At 31.8% G+C, this 8,827-nt stretch overlaps 1 long non-coding RNA gene across 1 annotated transcript; it reads left to right on the top strand.

Moving 5' to 3' along the window:
- The first annotated feature begins 212 nt into the window (after nucleotides 1-212).
- LOC143623663 (uncharacterized) lies at nucleotides 213-3,507 on the top strand. The gene is made up of 3 exons (XR_013151940.1): nucleotides 213-1,139; nucleotides 1,826-2,177; nucleotides 3,206-3,507. It is a non-coding gene; the product is annotated as an uncharacterized LOC143623663 (long non-coding RNA).
- Nucleotides 3,508-8,827: the final 5,320 nt, after the last annotated feature.

The raw sequence follows: 8,827 nt of genomic DNA, 5'->3' as shown, positions 1-8,827 counted from the left end.
CCGATATAAACCGTGAACCAGCCGTTCACTACGTTTTGAAAATTTTGAAACCGACCAACAAACCGAAAGTAAAAAAGAAAAAAAAGAAGTCAAACCAATGACCGATTTAAACGATTTCAAAGTTTTAACCGAACCATAAATACTTATATTTGTACGTGATTAGCAGGTTCAAACACCCGCTGCATCGCGCGGGCACCTGTCTAGTATATATATATAGGGGTGGGATCTAGAGAGAACTCTTATAAATGAGAGAACCAGAGAACTCTATTAATCAAGGGTGAAAAATAAAGAAAAGGGAAAAGAAGAAGGAAAAACACGGGTATTAAAGAAAAAGGTACATTAGGCATACGAAATATCTGTATTTTGGCTCACCATATCGATCTCCTCTCTGGCTTAAACATCATCGCTCCCAACCTAGGGTTTCATCCTATATGCTTTCAAAAATCGTCAGATTCATCACGAAATCAGTCGATTACACCGAAATATCTGTATTCTGGCTCACCATATCGATCTCCCTCTCTGGCTTATACATCATCGCTCCCAACCTAGGGTTTCATCCTATATGCTTGCAAAAATCGCAGATTCATCACGAAATCAGTCGATTACACCGAAGAACACCATCAGGTAATCGTTCATATAGGTTATTATCATGAATTTCATGTTAAGATCGTTCATGTTATTGTGAATCAGCGAAAATAGTAGCCAAATCTCTGTTTTTTATGTTTTATTTTTGTAAATCGAGTAACAATATGTTGATACCAGCTCGTATCTGTTTGATTGCACATATGTAGTACAAGAATCATAGGTGTATTACATAGAATCGGCTAAATATATGGTGTTATTGGATTTTTTTTGTAAATCGAACATCAATGCGTTTATATCAGTTCACATATGCAATATACTCTGTTTTTGTGTGTTTTTTAATCGAACAATAATATGTTGATATAAGTTAATATTTGTTTGATTGCATATACATAGTGCATGATTCATGTGTGCTATATTGATTTTTTTTATATGTTTGTCAAAGCATAGTAATATTAACCTTATACGAGCATATCCATGTATGATGCATAGGTGCATCACATTATAAGTCGGGTTATCTTGATGCAACAACATTCATTTGTGTTTATTGCACATATGTAATTCTTGTTTGTTTTTAATTGAATAATAGTATATTGATATCAGATCGTATTTTGAATGTCATGTTAAACATCGCACGTGCGTAGTATGTATCACATGTTCGATTACATATAAATCCCATTTATGTTTGTCAAACATATATTTGTTTATGTTACCGAGCATATCCGTTAATAATGGACATGCAAATCACGTTAGAATATAGTTAGGTCGAGGCAACATGTGTAGCTGCGCTTATTGTATGCATGTTTCTTATAGTCGACAAGAATGGCATGGCGTTTATTTAGGTACACATACACGCAATATATGTAACATTTAGTATGATTATTAACATTTAGTAATAATGCATATACGTAATAACAAAAAGAAGATGAAATCTTGAAAATATGGTTTGTTAAAAGCTCGCTTACATAAATAATTCTTGTATATGCACTTATTTATCGTAACAAGACAACAATGCTCAAATTTTCAGGAAAAGGTAAAAAAAATCAACAAGCGACCCAATAAACCCTATTAAACTACCGATAATGGATAATTATGTGCAGCCAGAATGCGTGGATAACCACTGTATATAACGTATATAACAAAGAAAAAAGTAAAAAAGAGTTTTCAGATGATAAGAAGTTCGGTAAGTTATATTGTTTATTTGTTTTTCATTATTTAAAAGTGTATGTGTTCAATTATATAGTATTTTTTTTACAAAAGCAAACAAAACAAGGGTGATCCAAACAATATGATGGAAAGGAGTAGTAGTTTGAACAAAAAAGATTGTCAGGTGTCGAAGAGGCGAATTCAGGTAAATATAACAAAAACTGACAGTTTTGTTAATACGTAACGTAAGTATGTATATATAACATTACATATATTTTACAGCAAAAAAAAAAACAGCGAGGGCATCAAAAAGCACACACATGTCGAAAAATGCAGCATTGTCCGATGACGTCTCCAACAATGAAAATGAGGAAAAAGTGATAATGAAGGTGAGGACATAGAGGATATGAATGACGGGGAAAAAGGCGAAAAGGACAACATCATAAACGGTATGACCCCTATAAATAAAGATAATTCATGTGTTTGATATATGTATTGCATATGTGATACGTATATGCATTATAGGACGCACTACACTTATGCATTACTGTTGTATTACACGTTTTTGTGGAGTTGCTGTATCGCACGTACGCACTACGGGTGTATTAAATGTTTACGCATACCAGGTGTATTAAACGTTTAACAAATCTGGTGTAGTACATATATGTAATGCATATGTATTATAGGATGCATTGTACATATGCATTACCATATCCGGCGTATTAAACGTTTACGCTTGTTGATCATTAATTGAGCTTCACTTCATCAACCACCATATCAGACTTTCAACCCTCTAATGAATAGTGCAGACCAAATTGAAGCGTAAGATTAGAATTCAAAAAAATAAAATGAAGAGCACTATCAAGTAAGCGATCATATTAAGCAATTTCACACATTATCAATATCAATTAGGTGTATCGCACTGAAATCGCGTTCAACTATCTCTATATTTTTTTATTTTTCTGTTTAATAGAATAATATATATTTCAGTACATATTATATGCATGTTTTATGTTTATGCATTGATTAACTATTACATGCATATGATTTATGTTGTTTACATATATGCATTACTATTATATGTTGCATTACATATACACAATTATAATATATATTACATATATGCAATGCTTAAATGTTACATGCATATGAAATATGTTTTATTACTTGTGCATTGCTATTTAGTTGTATTACCTATATGCAATCATCAGCTATTAAATGCATATGAACTGTGTAATATTACATATATGCGGTGTTATTTTCTGATGTACTATATGTATGCATTAATTTTGTTTTTATAGGAAATGAAAACTTCACGAGTTGTGGCGTGTTTCCTATGAAGCATATGGAACATTTCAAAGTGTTCAGTTACATATATGTAGTTATTTGATATTAAATGCATATGAACTATGTTGTGTTACATATGCAATGACATTGTCTGATTAATAACAAATATGATTTACTTTTGTTTTAGCAGGCAAATGACAAATTCACGGGTTGCGATGTGTTTGCTATAAGGCACATGGATCATTTCAAGGGTAAAAAAGAAGATTTTGGTTTGGATTTCAATGATGATGATATTAGGAATATTGAACAGTCAAGGCTTATGAGATAACTATATGCCACAAGAGTTATGCTTTATGATGTCAACATACGCAAGCAACGAGTGATATGATATGCAAGAAAACACATAAATGGAAGTTCAACAATGCACTAGTTAAGGATGTATTATATCGTTATTTTATTTGATGGAATTTACGTATCGGTTGTTAGAACATGCGATGGAATTTGAATATGAATGTTATGATATATTTATATGGTGGTTTTAATTGATGTATGAAGTTTGTAGTTAACTGTTACGGTTAAAACTCATATTCATATGTGCATGAATGCTTGCAATACATGTATGCAATACAAACATACGTTACATATATGTAAATATAAATATATAATGTTGAAATAATGTTGTATATTATAGACTGAACGAATACAATGTTTAAAAATGCACGTAAACAACCATACATGTATGTAATACAAACATACAATACATAAGAAACATCATCAAGTTGATATTAATGTTACATTTCATTAAATAAAAAGCATGATGATAATGTCAAGAACTACAACCGAGTTCTTTAAACCACTAAAGAAACCCTCACTTGCTGCTGATTTCTTTCCAATACGTGCATACGGTGCAAATATGTGAGCCAAGTTAACAATAATTACTCTACATACCAAAACATATACACCATACAACTCAAGGTATCTATAGAGTTGTAGAACTCTCTCTCCCTGTTTTTGCATTTCAATGAATGTGGCACATCAATAATTAATCGGATACAACAAGAAAGTGCTACACGTGCGCCTGCAACATGAATACATGGTTAAATACTGAAAATCTCACAAACATTTTCGACACAAATTAACTTACATCGCTGATTTTAAAAGATGGAAATACTTATATAAATACACAAAAAAATATGTCTGCACAGGTAGGCGGTACACATGAATTGTAACATCCTAAAATTTATAATGTTAAATAAAGAAAGTTACGTTTTGTGATTTCGCGTTATTAATTAATTAATGTTGAGTAAAGAACGGATCATGGACTTAGATTAATTAAGATGGGTTAAATGAGAATGAGCCTTAGGTCCATGGGCTTTAAGGGATATAAATATCCCCTAAACCAACCTAAAACCCTAAACCCTCATTTCATTTCCATCATAATCTACACACTCAAAAACACACACATACACTACACCATATTCGGCCGAGAGAGAGAGAGAGAGAGACATCCGAGACCAAGAATCAAGCCGACCATTATTAGATCTTCAATATACGAGATAACCAAGCAAACCGCGACCACACCGAACGTATAAAAGGTATGTTCTTGACCTTTAAAGTTTACGTAGTATTGAACGTTTTTACCTTAAAAGTCCAAGATTTATAGTATATACAGGATATATATACGAAAGAAAACGGTTAGGGAACGTAGGGGGTGATGTCGAACCATAACAAGGGTATTAAAATCGCCAAAATGCTTGATAAAAACCAAACCCGTAGCTGACCTGAACAACTTCGCCTGCAAAAGCTTAACTTCGCCTTCAAAGCTTAACTTCGCCTTCAAAGCATAACTTCGCCTTCAAAGCTTAACTTCGCCTACGGCCAAGTTCGCCTAACTGGTAACTTCGCCTAAGGCCAAGTTCGCCTAATTGATAACTTCTCCTACGGCCAAGTTCGCCTAACTGATAACTTCGCCTACGGCCAAGTTCGCCTAACTGATAACTTCGCCTAAGGCCAAGTTCGCCTAACTGATAACTTCGCCTAAAGCTAAGTTCGCTTAAGGTTTAACTTTGCCTAAAGTTAAGTTCGCTTAGAAAATAAATTAAAAAAAAACCTAATGGAAAATGTGTTAAGACAGTTAATGTAAATAAAATTTTTCCAAGCTGACCTGGCAGCTCGACCCCAGCCAGGGGCTCTGCCCCTTGGACCCTGCTAGGGGCTGCCGCCCCTAGACCCCGCTGCCAGGGGCGCTGCCCCCGGACCCCCGTTAGTTGTGGGTAGTAGTTAAGACTAGAAAAATTATATGAGTAGTGATAGTTAATTGATACGTACACTTGTTATACAGTCAGCCGTGCACAACTGAAGAAAGGGATTACGATTAACGGTGAACGTAACCGTGTTCAGGTGAGTTTCTAGCCCCACTTTTGTGTTATGTTTTCGGGGCTGTGTACATACTCTATATGTTTGTTAATACACTTATCCTAAGTGATAAGTGTATGCCTTATATGAATGATGTGAAATGTATGAATGATTGCTTGTTAGTACGTGAACGATCTTCGGATATTGCACGTACTGTCAGGTTGTAACGCTATGTATAAGGTAAGTATGATATGTATGCTTATATGTATGAACGTGATAAAGTTAATAAAAGAAGGAAATGATGGTTGTATGGTTGTATGGTTACGAAAAGGGTACCGAGCCCTAATAATACTCGAGGTATGATGTATGGCTGTATGGTAACGAAGAGGGAATCGAACCCTACTAATATTCGAGAACTAGGGAACCGAACCCTACTAATATTCGAGGAAAGAGGGTACCGAGCCCTAATAATACTCGAGGAAAGAGGGTACCGAGCCCTAATAATACTCGAGGAAGGAGGGTACCGAGCCCTAATAATACTCGAGGAATGTAGGGCGTAATGCTCTTTATAACGTAAGATGTGAAAGTAAGAAAGTATGAAAGTAAGAAAGTATGAAAGTATGAATGAAAGAATATAAGTTATTGTGTATTGTATAATGTATGATTAACTAGAACTCACTCAGCGTAGCTGACTTTTAGTATGCACGCAGGTGAGTAGGATGAGACAGCTGGCTTGAGTGGGGACACATGGCAGAAGAATAAGAGTCTGGCATCTGAAGACTTATGATGTTTTAATTTTAATGCTTTAATGTTGAAAGACAAAGGATGTTTTGAGACAAGTTATGAATTATGTAATGTTTTATGAAAGTTTTATATTCCGCGTAAAGTTTTAATTAACTCTGATATTTAGAACTGTGTTTATGAGTAAATCCAACACGAAAGTAGGACTACCGGTAACGGGGCCTTACATGAATCTGTGCATGAATATGAATCTAATTTATCACATACATCAACGTTGACATGCACATGAGTCACGTATAAACACATTAAAACATATTAGCATAAACTATTGTACCGTGAAGAAAATAAATATGAAAATAGTTACCATTAGGCAGTCATAGTTATACTGCGTATATGTAGCATATGTTGAACTCGTTTGGGAAGTTATTTCAAACAAATTATGGACTTTTTCTTTAGAATTAACTGTTTTTGAACAAAGACAGTTCAATTTAATATGCATTAATCATGTGTTTCATTATATTGCATATATATAGTATATAAAATGAAATGTTAAATGAGATGTTACCTTGTTGTTCAATACCATAAGCTTTCAAGATGTTGCCAGTGCAGTTGATAAAACTTGAGGCAATGTCAGCATAAGAGAATAAGAGCTGAACTAGATATTTGATCAAATAAATCAAATTTAATTTTATACTGCATAAATGTAATACATAAACTATATTGCATATATGTAGTATATAAACAAGATGTTACCTTTTTGAGGCACACCAATTAGTAGAAAGGAGTTCGATTAGGCATTCTGATAAAATAAATCATATGTTATTTTTACACTACATATATGTAATACGTAACATTATAGTGCATATATGTACTATAAGAACAAGATGTTACCTTGTTAATTATCATCATCAGATCGCAATGGGATACCATTATAATTGACAGAATTTGAATTAATAACAACGAATGAATCGATTCTGTTTCTAACCAAAAAACGCCTAATTCTAAAACTACAATGTCAAAATTGTTTATAAAACTTTGAGATGAAACAAAGCCTAATTGATTAACGGTGAAACAATCGATTGTAAATCGGTAAAAAAAAACATGAATGAATGAGTCAGGAAGATATTTTCGGAACTGAAATACTTTTAATTGTCATGTTAAATGATTGAACTTCATCTGAATCAATCTTCAATTGAAATCGAGACACCACAGGGAACTGATCTTCACTAATTAGGGTTCCAAAACATGAATGAATGAGTCAGGAAGATAATTTCGGAACTGAAATACCTTTAATTGCCATGTTAAACGATTGAAATTCATCTGAATCGATCTTCAATTGAAATCGAGACACCACAGTTAGGGTTCCAAAATCGTTGCAGAGGCTGAATCGGGGTACAGGGAAAGCGTACATCCAAACATATAAAATAGCATTTTTACAAAAATAACCCCTTAATTAGGAGTTCTCTAGTTCTCTCCCTAATAAAGAGTTCTCTCATGATCCTCTCCCTATATATATATATATATATATATATATATATATATATATATACACTAGCTTTTAGCCCGCGTGCTACGCATGTTTATTTAGAATTTTTTTAAAATATTATGTTCCCTACAACAATAACTATAAACAAAACAATAACACATCATAGCGAAAAAAAGTTCTAAATATATTATATCTTCATGAAAGAATATAAATTCAGAAACATAAATCCAAACAACCTCATAAAACTTGAAGCTCAAAATGAATGTGATATCACAAAAACTTTATACTTAGTTTAATATGGTATTATAGAAACCTATTATTACTCATTTATACTTAGTTTACAAAAATTTATTATTATATCTTAGTCTAAATATGTACAAATTAAAAAATATACATTTATCTTAGTAAAAGAATCTCATTATTACAATTTATATAGTTTGGCTTTCCTTATTTGTCAAAAAAAAAAAACCGAATGAATAACTTAAATAACTTTCCGACTGAATTAATTATCCAACTGAATTTGACCATTTATATTAAATAGTTTTAAATAACATTTACATATTTAGAGTAATTTCTTTCAACCCTTTTTAATATTTTTAATTATTTCCATAATTATAAACTCATCCCTTAATTTTTCACTCTTCATGTGTTAAATAAAATAAATTTAATTAGAATAACGATTTCTAAATATTTCAGTTTATTAAGAATTTAATATCAATTTCAAATAAATCCCTTAAAATATATTTATTCCTAAATTTGAATTATAAAATAAATCCTTTAATATATATTTATTTCCCCCATTTCAAATTCCAAATCTTGACCATTTATATTAAATTTACAAAAAGATTAAGTTTCCGGTAATGGTATACATCTTTGGTATATGATTTAGACTTTATTTTATAATTAATGATAATGAATAATGATTTGACTCTAATTTTAAACATTTATATGAAGTTTACACATTTAAATGTTAGAATATATATATATATCTAACTGAATATAAAAATCCTATTATTACAATTCCTAAATGTGAATAATAAAATATATGTATGTAAACCATTATGAAATTCGAATTCTGACAACTTATATGAAGTTTACAATAGTAGGTTATACAGTCGGACTTTAACCTTGTTTTCAAAAACCGAATTTTAATTAGAACCATTTGACTAAATTTGACTATTTTTATTAATGTGATTTGACTTTAAGTTTGGTAAATTTGGACATTATTAT

Source organism: Bidens hawaiensis, unplaced genomic scaffold (genome assembly GCF_021521415.1).
Source record: "Bidens hawaiensis isolate Kalapana, Puna unplaced genomic scaffold, B.hawaiensis_p1.1 tig00003510_1, whole genome shotgun sequence".
In the NCBI taxonomy this organism is placed as follows: domain Eukaryota; kingdom Viridiplantae; phylum Streptophyta; class Magnoliopsida; order Asterales; family Asteraceae; genus Bidens; species Bidens hawaiensis.
The sequence above is the reverse complement of the archived record's forward strand: the minus strand, read 5'-3'. Positions and strand labels throughout refer to the sequence as shown.